The sequence below is a fragment of the Dama dama genome, chromosome 23 (assembly GCF_033118175.1).
Source record: "Dama dama isolate Ldn47 chromosome 23, ASM3311817v1, whole genome shotgun sequence".
Taxonomy (NCBI): Eukaryota; Metazoa; Chordata; class Mammalia; order Artiodactyla; family Cervidae; genus Dama; species Dama dama.
Window position 1 is genome coordinate 14,844,717 of NC_083703.1, and position 11,473 is coordinate 14,856,189.

At 42.2% G+C, this 11,473-nt stretch overlaps 1 non-coding gene across 1 annotated transcript; it reads right to left on the bottom strand.

Moving 5' to 3' along the window:
* Nucleotides 1–10,846: 10,846 nt before the first annotated feature.
* On the bottom strand, nucleotides 10,847–10,919 carry TRNAC-GCA (transfer RNA cysteine (anticodon GCA)). Its single transcript has one exon. It is a non-coding gene; the product is annotated as a tRNA-Cys (tRNA).
* Between the last annotated feature and the right edge of the window lie 554 nt (nucleotides 10,920–11,473).

Below are 11,473 nucleotides of genomic sequence, written 5' to 3' on the forward strand. Positions count from 1 at the left end.
AATTCACCAGCAATTCTGTTGGCTCAACTTTTTAAATATCCGTCTTTTAAAAAATCCAAGCATGGGCTTCCCAGGTGGCGCTAGTGGTAAAGAACCGGCCTGCTAATGCAGGAAGTGTAGGAGATGCAGGTTTGATCCCTGAAGCAAGAAGATCCCCTGGAGGAGGTCCTGGCAACCCACTCCAGTATTCTTGCCCGGAGAATCCTTTTGGACAGAGGAGCTTGGCAAGCTGCAGTCCATAGAGCAGAGTCGGACACGAATGAAGCCACTTGGCCCACAGGCCTGGACATTACCTGGACTAAGATGCTAATCTCCTCAACATCTGCTTTTCTCTCTTACTCTGTCCGTTAACAGCCAAATGACCCCGAGACTAAGTACTTCCTTAAATTTTGTACCCTACATGCAGAACTGGCTGTATCCTCCTCCCAGCCCTTTGTAATAATCTGGGTTACAGATAAAGCAGTTGTTTGCGCTGGGTAGCAGCCCTGGAGGAGGTGAGAACAGGTCTGGACTGATCACAGGAGGTAAGTGGGAGAAAGAGGCATCAAAGATGACTTCCAGGGCTTTGACCTGAGCAAACATGGAGTTGCTGAGATCTGGGAGAGAGATGACCGCAGAGGAGAAGATGTCAGAATCCGGTGTGGAGGGGAGGAGTTCAGGTTTTGACACGTGACGTTTGAAATACCTTAGACAGGGACTTCCCTGGTGGCCCAGTGGTTTAAGACTTTGCCTTGCATTTCAGGGGATGTAGGTTTGATCCCTATTTGGGGAACTAAAATCCCGCATGCCATGGAGTTAACTAAACCCATTTGGTGCTACTAGAGAGTCTGTGTGCCATAAGGAAAGATTCCTTAGGATGCAACAAGGATCCTGTGTGCTGTAACTGAGATCCCACACAGCCAAATAAGTAACTAAATAAAATGAGTTAAAAAAAAATCTAATGAGTTAAAAAAATATATCTTATGAATCTAGTGGAGAGGTTGAGGAGCAACTGGATAGAGCAGGTTGGATTGGTGGCGTCAACGCTCACCCTGGAAGATGAGCCTCTTATTGATGCTTTAGGCCTTTTGCCCTTCTTGTTCCCTCTGAGCCAAATATTTTCTCCCATATCTTCAAAGTCACCTATTTCGTGAATGTAACAGTTCAAACGTCAGCTTTTGAAGTAAGAGGTCTTTCCCAATCACCTTATCTAAGGTTGGTCCTTCTTTCTCCTGTTTTTTCTTTCTTTCTTTCTTTCTTTTCTTCTTTACTTCCTTCTCTCTCTCTCTTTTTTAAAAATTGACATATAGCTGATTTACAATGTTGTTTCTCCTGTTTTGTTTTCTTAATCGAAACCATTTTTTATTTACCTCCTTACTTGTTTGCTGTCCACTCACCTTAGAATCATATAAGGTTCACAAGAGCATGGATCCGTATGTCTTGACCCTTGGCATCTCCTTTAGTTGCCTTTTTAATTTTATTGGTTAGTGAAAAGTGTATCAACTGTGGGCAATGTGTTTTTAGCTTTTGTCAGTAGAAGTTGAACCCAAATTCTTACAGGATCCTGAAGTTCATCAAAGATTAAAAAAAAAAAAAAAACACTTCACATAAGTAGAGTATTTCAATCAAAGTTCAATGGTAACCTAAAGTTGGTTAAGATTATTGTCCAGAGTCAGTCTAGGAACATGAGAATCCAGTCAACGTAGCAGAAAATGTCGTGGAAAGCGATCTGGACTTTGACTCAGAAAATCTGACTCTGAATTCTGGCTCTAACCCTTCCAAATTGTGTGATCTTCAGCAAATTACTTGGCCTCTCTGATTCTTCCTATCTGTAAAAAGAAATGATACCTATATGACATGGAATTATAGGAATTAAAAAATACAATGTATGTTAATATGCTTGGTAGATTAATACCTACCTTACAGCGTGCATATGTTCAGTTCTGTTCAGTCGCTCAGTCGTGTCCGACTCTTTGCGACCCCATGAATTGCAGCACGCCAGGCCACCCTGTCCATCACCAACTCCCGGAGTTTACTCAAACTCATGTCCATCGAGTCGGTGATGCCATCCAGCCATCCCATCCTCTGTCGTTCCCTTCTCCTCCTGCCCCCATCCCTCCCAGCATCAGGGTCTTTTCCAATAAGTCAGCTCTTCGCATGAGTTGGCCAAAGTACTGGAGTTTCAGCTTCAGCATCAGTCCTTCCAATGAACACCCAGGACTGATCTCCTTCAGGATGTACTGGTTGGATCTGCTTGCAGTCCAAGGGACTCTCAAGAGTCTTCTCCAACACCACAGTTCAAAAGCATCAATTTTTCGGTGCTCAGCTTTCTTCACAGTCCAACTCTCACATCCATACATGACCACTGGAAAAACCATAGCCTTGACCAGACGGACCTTTGTTGGCAAAGTAATGTCTCTGCTTTTCAATATGCTATCTAGTCTGGTCATAACTTTCCTTCCAAGGAGTAAGCGTCTTTTAATTTCATGGCTGCAGTCACTATCTGCAGTGATTTTGGAGTCCAGAAAAATAAACTCTGACACTGTTTCCACTGTCTCCCCATCTATTTCCCGTGAGGTGATGAGACCAGATGCCATGATCTTAGTTTTCTGAATGTTAAGCTTTAAGCCAACTTTTTCACTCTCCTCTTTCACTTTCATCAAGAGCCTTTTTAGCTCCTCTTCACTCTCTGCCATAAGGGTGGTGTCATCTGCATATCTGAGGTTATTGATATTTCTCCCGGCAATCTTGATTCCAGCTTGTGCTTCTTCCAGCCCAGATATGTTAGCTGTGTGATATTCAGGTTGTTTTAAAAGATTCCAGGAGCTTTCAGTTGTATGATAGTGTCTCCTAAAATTATGAATCCCTGAAGTAATTTATTTCAATTATATAAAAAGAGATGCCTTTTGAGTTGGTTAAGCTGTTTAGCTGCAGGTGGGAGAATGCTCAATTAAATGGATTTAAACAAGTCCTTAGAGTAGCAAAGAGTCGGACACGACTGAAGCAATTTAGCACACACACACACAAACACACACACAGACACAGAGGAAAGATTATCTTATACAAGAAAAAAAGCAATGTAGGGTGGTTGCAGCTTTGGTTTCATAAATTCCTCAGGGACAAGTGTCTTTCCATCTTTCCCCTCCACTGTGCTATCTTGGTCTTTTGGTTTTGCGTCTTGCAGTCCCACAATAGTGCTCTGGTTGTAAAGATCACACCTACACAGAGTCTGAGGCATGCAGGGAGGACAACCTTTCTTGGGATGCTCCAATCAGGCTTTCTGTTGTGTCCTTTTGACCAGAGCTGCGTGGGCATAGTTGGCACCAAGCTTGCTGCTGGCAAAGAGGTCATTGAACTCTTAGAGCTCACATTTTCTCCCCGGACTTGGGGAGGGGCCCACTTTCCATATGACCCCCTGATACTTGGACAAAAATAGTGTTCTTTTGGCAAGAAGGAAAGTGGGGAGAGGGAGGAAATGGTTGTGGTGTAGGTCACCAACAGTGCTTTCACACCATCCTCATCTTCTTTGAAGGGAGGAGGGAGTTAGTGGTTATTGCAAAACTCAGAATGAAAGAGCATCATGATGGCTAAAATGTTGGAAATTATAGTCATGTGGGCTTTGCTCTCAGTCACTGACCATGTTTCATTTTTAAATGGCATTGGTCATCTGGCCAAAATACATGATGGACACACAAAAAAGGCCAATATTTTAAAAAAATGGCTAAATCACTCTAATATTTTTTTTATTTTTTAAAAAATAAACCCATTAGTTATGTAAATTTGATTGAATAGATGTAGAAACTAGATTTTGACCTAAGGAAAGAGACATTTTAATATAAAGAACAGGAACTAAGAGGAAGGAGGTACTTAGGAAATAAACACATTAGAAGACATGGTGAAGAGGATTTAAAAGATTTTTTTCCCTGAGTAAGTAGAGTGGAAAAACACAAAGTCAAGATCATTCCGTGATATTTCCCATGACCTGGTGTCATTTTTCTGTACTTCTAGGATTACCCTCTTATTCTGTTAACGTTACTTCATTTTATACCTGAAGAAGAGCTTGTGTTTTATTCACTTGTGTTTTTAATAGCATCTTAATCATTGTAAATGATCATGCAATGCCCGAAGCACGTTTCCTGGAAAATGGTTTATAAATAAAATTATTATTATTATTGTTATCTTGATCTCTTGTAACAATACTCATTATATTCAGATTATATCTAGGCCAGAAAGAGTTCAACATATATGATTATATGTAATCAGTCTCTTTTTTTTTTCTTGCTCTTTTAAAAATGCTGTGGCTTGTCACTCAACTTTGTTCTTATCGCTAAACAAACTATGGCTTATAAGTTGTTAGGGACTCTGGGTTTGCTTTGAAGAGTCATTCTTTGCAGGTCTCAACAAGAGTTTGCTCCAGGTAGGACTGAGTGACTAACACTTTTACTTTTTTCAGGACTGGGATCCAAAGATATTCCTTGTTCCCAATGGCCAAGTCTTGATAACAGGAGTGGCATCCTGTGAAGATGGATTGCGAGAACTTTCACTGGAGCCCAGCACCTTGAGGATATCAAGAGGCTAAAACTATGACTAACACGAAGAACTATTAGGAAAACCTATTTTAGCTTGATGGTAGAAATAACTGAGTAAATACTAGCCATGTCCGCGCACAGATTAGGTGCCAGTATAAGTCTTTGAAGTCCTCATTACCTGCAGGTACTCCAGCAGATTCTCAGGTCAATACTTCGGGGTGTTATGATGAGAATTCATGTATTCCATGGAGGGTGACATTCAACAGCCTTGTAAATGGCTTCATTTCTAAGGCTCAATGCTTCTAAGTAGATGTAAGTGTGTTAATTTGTCTATGTGGTCATTACAGAATTGATGGTAGGACCATTAAGCATCCTTCAAAGGCAAAAATGCAGTGTGCCTTATAGTCAACACATTTCCACATCCTCCAAGGAATCTGAGGGTATGCATGTGTCTTAACGAAGGAATAATAATTGTCTGAAGTTTCTAGCTGGTTGGTTTTGAGGGTGAGAGGTTCAAGTTTAGGAGATCAAGATTTATATATCTGATTCTCTATGTGGGTCAAAGCATTTTTTTTCTCTTCTCAGCCGATGAACTGATCTGAAAGATGTAAAATTTTGGTAAGTGGAATGTTAAGTAGTTAAAAGTCTTTTTATTAAGGCCTTGACTTGTGTCCCTTGCAACTGCTGAAAGATTTTGTGGAAGCAGGCAGCGGTGGCCATCAACTTGACCAGACAGGAGTATAAAGAGTGCAGCTACTCATAGCATTGGTTGTTATGCCAGGTCATGACTTTCTAGATTTCAAGTAAGGTATAAGTGTGCAAACAAGAAGGAACGTTGTTCCAGACAGCAGTGAGATGCTGACATGCACGAGTGAGATGCCGATTTGGTGGAGATGCAGTATAAGGACCCTCCCAACTTGAACCAACTGTAGACAATTTAAGAAGCAAAAAAAGGGGTGCTAACTTCAGACTCAGGACTTAGCTCCCCCCAGAGTTGTCAAGCTTTTATTCCTCTTCTGCCTGATGGATGGGGAAACATGAATGATGGACCCCAAAATCCCTTTCGTTAGTCCAACGTGGTTGTGTAGCTCCTAGAACTTGGATGTGATGTTTCACTCAGCTGCTGAGTGTTGGGACAAGTGGGGAGTCACAAGCCAGCTCCCCGATCCTGTCCTCCAACGTCACATCTGAAGTGGTGCCTCTGTGGGGCAGCCGGGCTTGTCTTTGCTGGCTCAGAGGTTTTCCCAAGAGAGGGAGCAGCTCCATTCCACCTGACTGGAGGCTCCATCTGCTGTAAGGTTTTTACTTCTGATTGCAGAGTCCTTATGTGCTTGTGTGTGCTTGGTCATTTCAGTTGTGTCCGACTGTTTGCAACGCTATGGATTGTAGTCCCTGGGATTCTCCAGGCAAGAATACTGGAGTGGGTTGCCAGGCCCTCCTCTAGGGAGTTTTCCCAGCCCAGAGATCACACCCAGATCTCCTGTGGGGCAGGCTGATTCTTTACCTGCTGATCCACCTTGGAAGCCCAGAGTCACTATAGTGTCTAGATTTAATAACACCAGAAGGAAAAGAGTCAGGTGTAAATTGCTAAGTGCTATTCTAGCTGAGTGTTTAGTATGTTCAGTACATTTCTTAGGCCATGGGAAACTCTTTTTCACTCAAATGGATTTTCTCCTCTTATTTTTATTTCTGACTTCTCTCACTATTTTAAATTCAGGTGATTCAAAGTTTCCTTTTTCATTTTTTGAGCAAAACGAAGCTAAAAAGAGGGTTTTGTGTGTTTACTTTAAAAGACTTCCCTTTTGTTACCTAATCTTATACTTCTTTCTTGTGTAATTGCCAATCTTTGATTTCATGAAGAATGATGTATGCCAATTTAGCCTAAGCTTGGTCAGTTCTTTTTCCGAGTCTTGCCCTGGAATAAGTACTTTGTTTTTAAGTATTGCTGGGCCTTTTCAGTCTCTTAATGGCCTTCTAATGGTGTTGAAAAAAGAATCTCATTTATAAAATTTGAAAGTTAAAAATAATGCTGATAGGCATTCACTGGTTTAATAATCCACCCCCAAAGCAAATTAGTCAGCAGGTATTAAACTTATTACTTGTCATTAAAGTTTTAATTTCCTTAACATAGTTACATAGAACATCAATATAAACTTCTAATTTTAATACTTAGCTAGATATATGCTTTATTAGGTTTTCTTATTAATGCTTTCTATATTGTAGTTTAATCTTCCACAAGTATGTTCCTCTTTCTATTTTGATTCTAATTGCTTCTGATACCTCTTTACCTGTCATACCTATTGAAAGAGCTTCCCAAGTGGCTCAGTGGTAAAGAATCTGCCTGCTAATGAGGGAGATGTGGGTTCAATCCCCGAGTCAGGAAGATCCCCTGGAGAAAGAAATGGTGACCCATTCCAGTATTCTTGCCTGGGAAATCCGTTGGACAGAGGAGCCTGGCAGGCAACAGTCTGTGGGGTTGCAGAGTCGGACATGACTGAGTGTCCATGCGTGCCTGTTGTAACCGGCAGTGGCCTGAATGTGATAGGCATCCAGTGTGTTTGCTGGGCCCACTGAGAAGCTTATGCAGAGAAACAAGTTGTGCTGTATATTCAGAATATCTTTTTCTTGCCACCAGATATTGTTTCCTAGTCGTTTTGTTTGAGCAGCTTGTGAAAATCTTGGTGTATATGATAGGATAACAGAAATAGAAAAGTGTAAACCCTGGGATGCTCTCTTGTGGAGTTTTAAAAACTTACTAAAAGCATTCTTTTATGGGAAAAAAAAAGTAGAAACTAATTTTCATTCTATCCTCTAGGGCAGAGTTTCTCAACCTCAGAAAAATTGCCCTTCGGTCCAGATCATTCCTGGTTGTGGAGGGTGGTCTGTGCGCCATAGGAATTTATCTGTGAGATGGCAGTAACCGATGTGACAGCCAGAAATGTTTGTTGACATTGGCGCGTGTCCTCTGGGGTGGGGGGTGGGGGGAAGTCACCTCACTGGAGAACCACTGTTCAAGAGTGATGTCCACACTGGGATTGTCTTTGAGACAAAGAGTCAGGTGAAAGCACAGAGATTCTTGGTGCTGCGTTGTGTTGCTGATATTTGAGGAAAGCGCTCCCAGTCTTCATGAATCCCAGTCGTGGGGCAGAATGAACCCCCAAAGTGTAGCTGTGTCTACGCTGCCCTCCTTCCTTCTTTCATCTCAAGGGGGCGCTATCGAGGGCTCCAGGCCAAACCCATGTTCTGGGTGTTGTCGGAGCTGTTTTCCCAGGGCTCCCCTGACTGCAGAACCTCTGGCTTGTTCCAGAACAGGCTGTTTTTTCCATACCTATGTTGGGTGTCTGAACTGGGGCTCATCTCTAGGAAAATACCCTGGAATTGTATTTTCTTTTGTCACGGAAGCATGGAAGAAGAGCCATCAGACATAGCAACAAAGCTATTAAGAGTGCCTATGACATTCTGGAGTTCCTTTCTCTCTGCTTGTCAAATGTGACTTTTTTTCTCTCTGGTCCTCAGGTTCTGTACTGGCAAGATGAGGGTTTAACCACTGGGCAGGGTTGATTCCACTCATCCACAGGACACTTGAACAGACCACTTCTCAGTGATCAAGTCTGCCAAGCCTCTGGACTGGGGGTGGGGGAGGAAGTGTCAAGGGTGCAGCTGAAAGTCTGAAGAGCTGCCAATCAAGAGAACATTTGCAGAGGTTCCCCACTGACCCAGATACTCTGCTATCTTGAAAGCTTTATCTTCTAAGAGAATGTTGGCTAACAGCTTTCCTTTTATTCCTGTTTCTGTTTTGAAAGAATAACAAATACACTTAATTCTTCACCAAATCTTCAGCAAATGCCTTTTAATCCAACACAATGGTAGTTATTTTAAGAAAGCTGGCAAAGAAGGACAGAGGCAGTTTTCTATTTTTCAGTCTGGGCTTTTCCCCTTGTACAGAAGCACTTGATCACATTTAATCTTGGCGTGCACTAACCACATTAACTTTGTTTGCATAGAACTGATATCACTGCCTTTCCCTCTTTTAGTCTTTTTTTCTTTTTCATCTCCCCAGAAAGCCTTACAATTTAAATAACAGGTTAAAATACATGCACATACACTCAGGAGATTAATAAATACTGTGTATCTTTGTTCACTGTAACTTCTGGGACTTGATTCCACACCCAAGCTGTGTTTGTTGAAGGAAGAAGTGATTTGTCAAAGCACTGTGTATACATGAAAAGAAAAAGCTCAGGAAAACATCTGAATAAAATGATACCTTGCAGAGGGTGGAGACTGGCTGCTAGGTGCAAAATGACTGTGGTCTTCTTTGCCCAGCAAAGGTGTTGAGGATTCTGTTCTCTAGAGATCAGAACAATCTAGAGATGGGTGATCTATGTTACCAAAAGGATGGGTCCTCTGCACATCTCAGGTGGGGCTTCCTCTGGTTTTTATCAGCCATTTAAGACCAGAATTTATGAACAAGCTCCTTGACGCATCTGCAGCTCTGAGTTTAGTCTTCTCATCTCCCCGATCTACCCCATTCCTTTTTTTAATACATTATTATTGTGAAAATGTTCTAGGTTTAGGGAAAAGGTGAACGGATAATGCAGGGTTCTGGTCTAACCTTCACCCAGTTTCCTCTGGTGTCAGCATATTACATGACTTTGGAACTTTTACCTCATTTTCAGAGTTCATTTCCCTTTCCACTCCAAAGGAAACCACAGATTTGCTTTCTGATCACAGTAATGCTGAGAATAAATAAGATACTTAGTATTTCATCCATTGCTTAATCATTTCCAACTGGAGTTTTCTCTGCATCATTTTAAGAAGTGAAATTCTGTATTCAAGTTTATTCTCATATGGGCAAACTGGTGTAAAACAGGGAGATGATTTTCTTAAAGAAGAGCAAGTAGGAATTAGACCAAACCTTATCTGCCTCTCTGCTTTTATTGTTGCTCAGTCACTCAGTTGCATCTGACTCTTTTGTGACCCCAGGACTGTAGCCTGCCAGGCTCCTCTGTCCATGTTTCTCAGGCAAGAATACTGAAGTGGGTTGCCATTTCCTCCTCCAGAGGATCTTCCCGACCCAGGGATTGAACCCATATCTCTTGGGTCTCCTGCATTGGCAGGCAGATACGTTACCACTGAACCACTGGGAAGCCCTCTCCTGCTTTTAGATCTAGAGTAACACTGATGGATTAAATCATCTCTACTTTCTGAAAATTCTTCAGTGATTTTCTTCAGTGTGTGTGTGTTAGTTGTGTCTGACTCTTTGTGACCCCATAGACTGTAGCCCATGGGGGCTCCTCTGTCCATAGAATTCTCCAGGCAAGAATACTGGAGTGGGTTGCCATGCCCTCTTCCAGGGGATCTTCCCAACCCAGGGATTGAACCCGCTTCTCTTAACATTTCCTACCTTGAGTCAGGCGGGTTCTTTATCACTAGCGCCACCTGGGAAGCCCAATGTCTAGTACACAGTAATTATAAATAATATTGGTTTATCAAGATCTATTTCTTGATGTGGAAGTATAAGTCATGAAGCCTCTAGAAAACCCTGGGTGGCAGATTTATTTGGCTAAAAAAGTGATTACAAGGAATTAGAAAAAGACTGAACTGGGAAAGTCCTCTCTGCGATGATTAGACTCCAAGGAAGTCATGCATGTCTCTTGGTCATCATCATCTTTTTGGCCCTGAGACATGTGGGATCTTAGTTCCCAACCATGGATTGGACCTGGGCTCCCTGCAATGGAAGTGCGGAGTCTTAAACACTGGACCACCAGGAAAGTCCCTCTTTGTCCTCTTGAAGCTGCTGAAATAAGGGCACAGGTGAGAGATGGCCATTGTCAAGGAACTGTCCTTTTTCACCACGTGATACTGCTTTTTAGGACAAGGAGGGAAAAGTTTTCAGGAAGCACTTGGGTCATGAGCATGTTCCATTTCACTGTGAGGTCATTCTCTGTTTCAGATCCAGGTTCTGTGTATCAGAGACCTGGGTGTGGACTTTGCTAGCTTGTTCTCACTTTGTGCAGATGCATTGTCCCTCCCCTTTCTCTCCTCCTCTTCCGCCTGTCCACTCCTCAGCGCGTCCCTCTGAAAGATCTTGTTTGTATGTCTAAGTGAAAAACTCTAGGTTAAATGAGAGAATGCCACTAGGGAGGAAAGATGGAATTATGGATATCCAGGGGGCTCAGATTTTCTCCATACCGGCTTGAAAAAAGTGAAAGTGAAGTTGCTCAGTTGTGTCCAACTCTTTATGACCCCATGGACTGTAGCTTACCAGGCTCCTCTGTCCATGGAATTTTCCAGGCAAGAATATTGGAGTGGGTTGCCATTTCCTTCTCTAGGGGATCTTTCCTGACCCAGGGATCAAACCTGGGTCTCCTGCATTGCAGGCAGATGCTTTACCATCTGAGCCATCAGGAAAGCCCCCATAACTGCTTGACTGTAGTTAATAAAATGATTGTCTCTTCTAATCCTGGGGAGGAGGCTTAAATCAATAGGAATAGTACATGGAAATCAACTTTCCCTCGTCACAAACTGTGTCTCATCCAGGAGAAGAGCGGAACCAGTGTACTGTAGACTTGCATGCTTTTCAAAGGAAAACAAAGCAGAAACCTCAACTTACCATTCCTTTCAAGGAGCTTTCATTGAATAAATTTTGACAGAACATTCTCATTTCACATTGTATCATGAAATTATCACATCCATCTTGTATCCTATAGAAATCCATACAAAAACAGAAAGTGGTACGGTAGCAAACTTTTGCTCAACTCAAAATGAGATAGCATCACTCAATGGACATGAGTTGGAGCAAACTCTTGAGAGATAGTGAAGGATGGGGAAAGCTGGTGTGCTGTAGTCTAGGGGCTTGCAAAGAGTCGGACAGGACTCGGCAACTGAACAACAACAAAAAGAGCTAGAGGATTGGGCATGAACTTGTGAATTAAGGCTGTTAACTGAGAAGGACAGTTTCATTT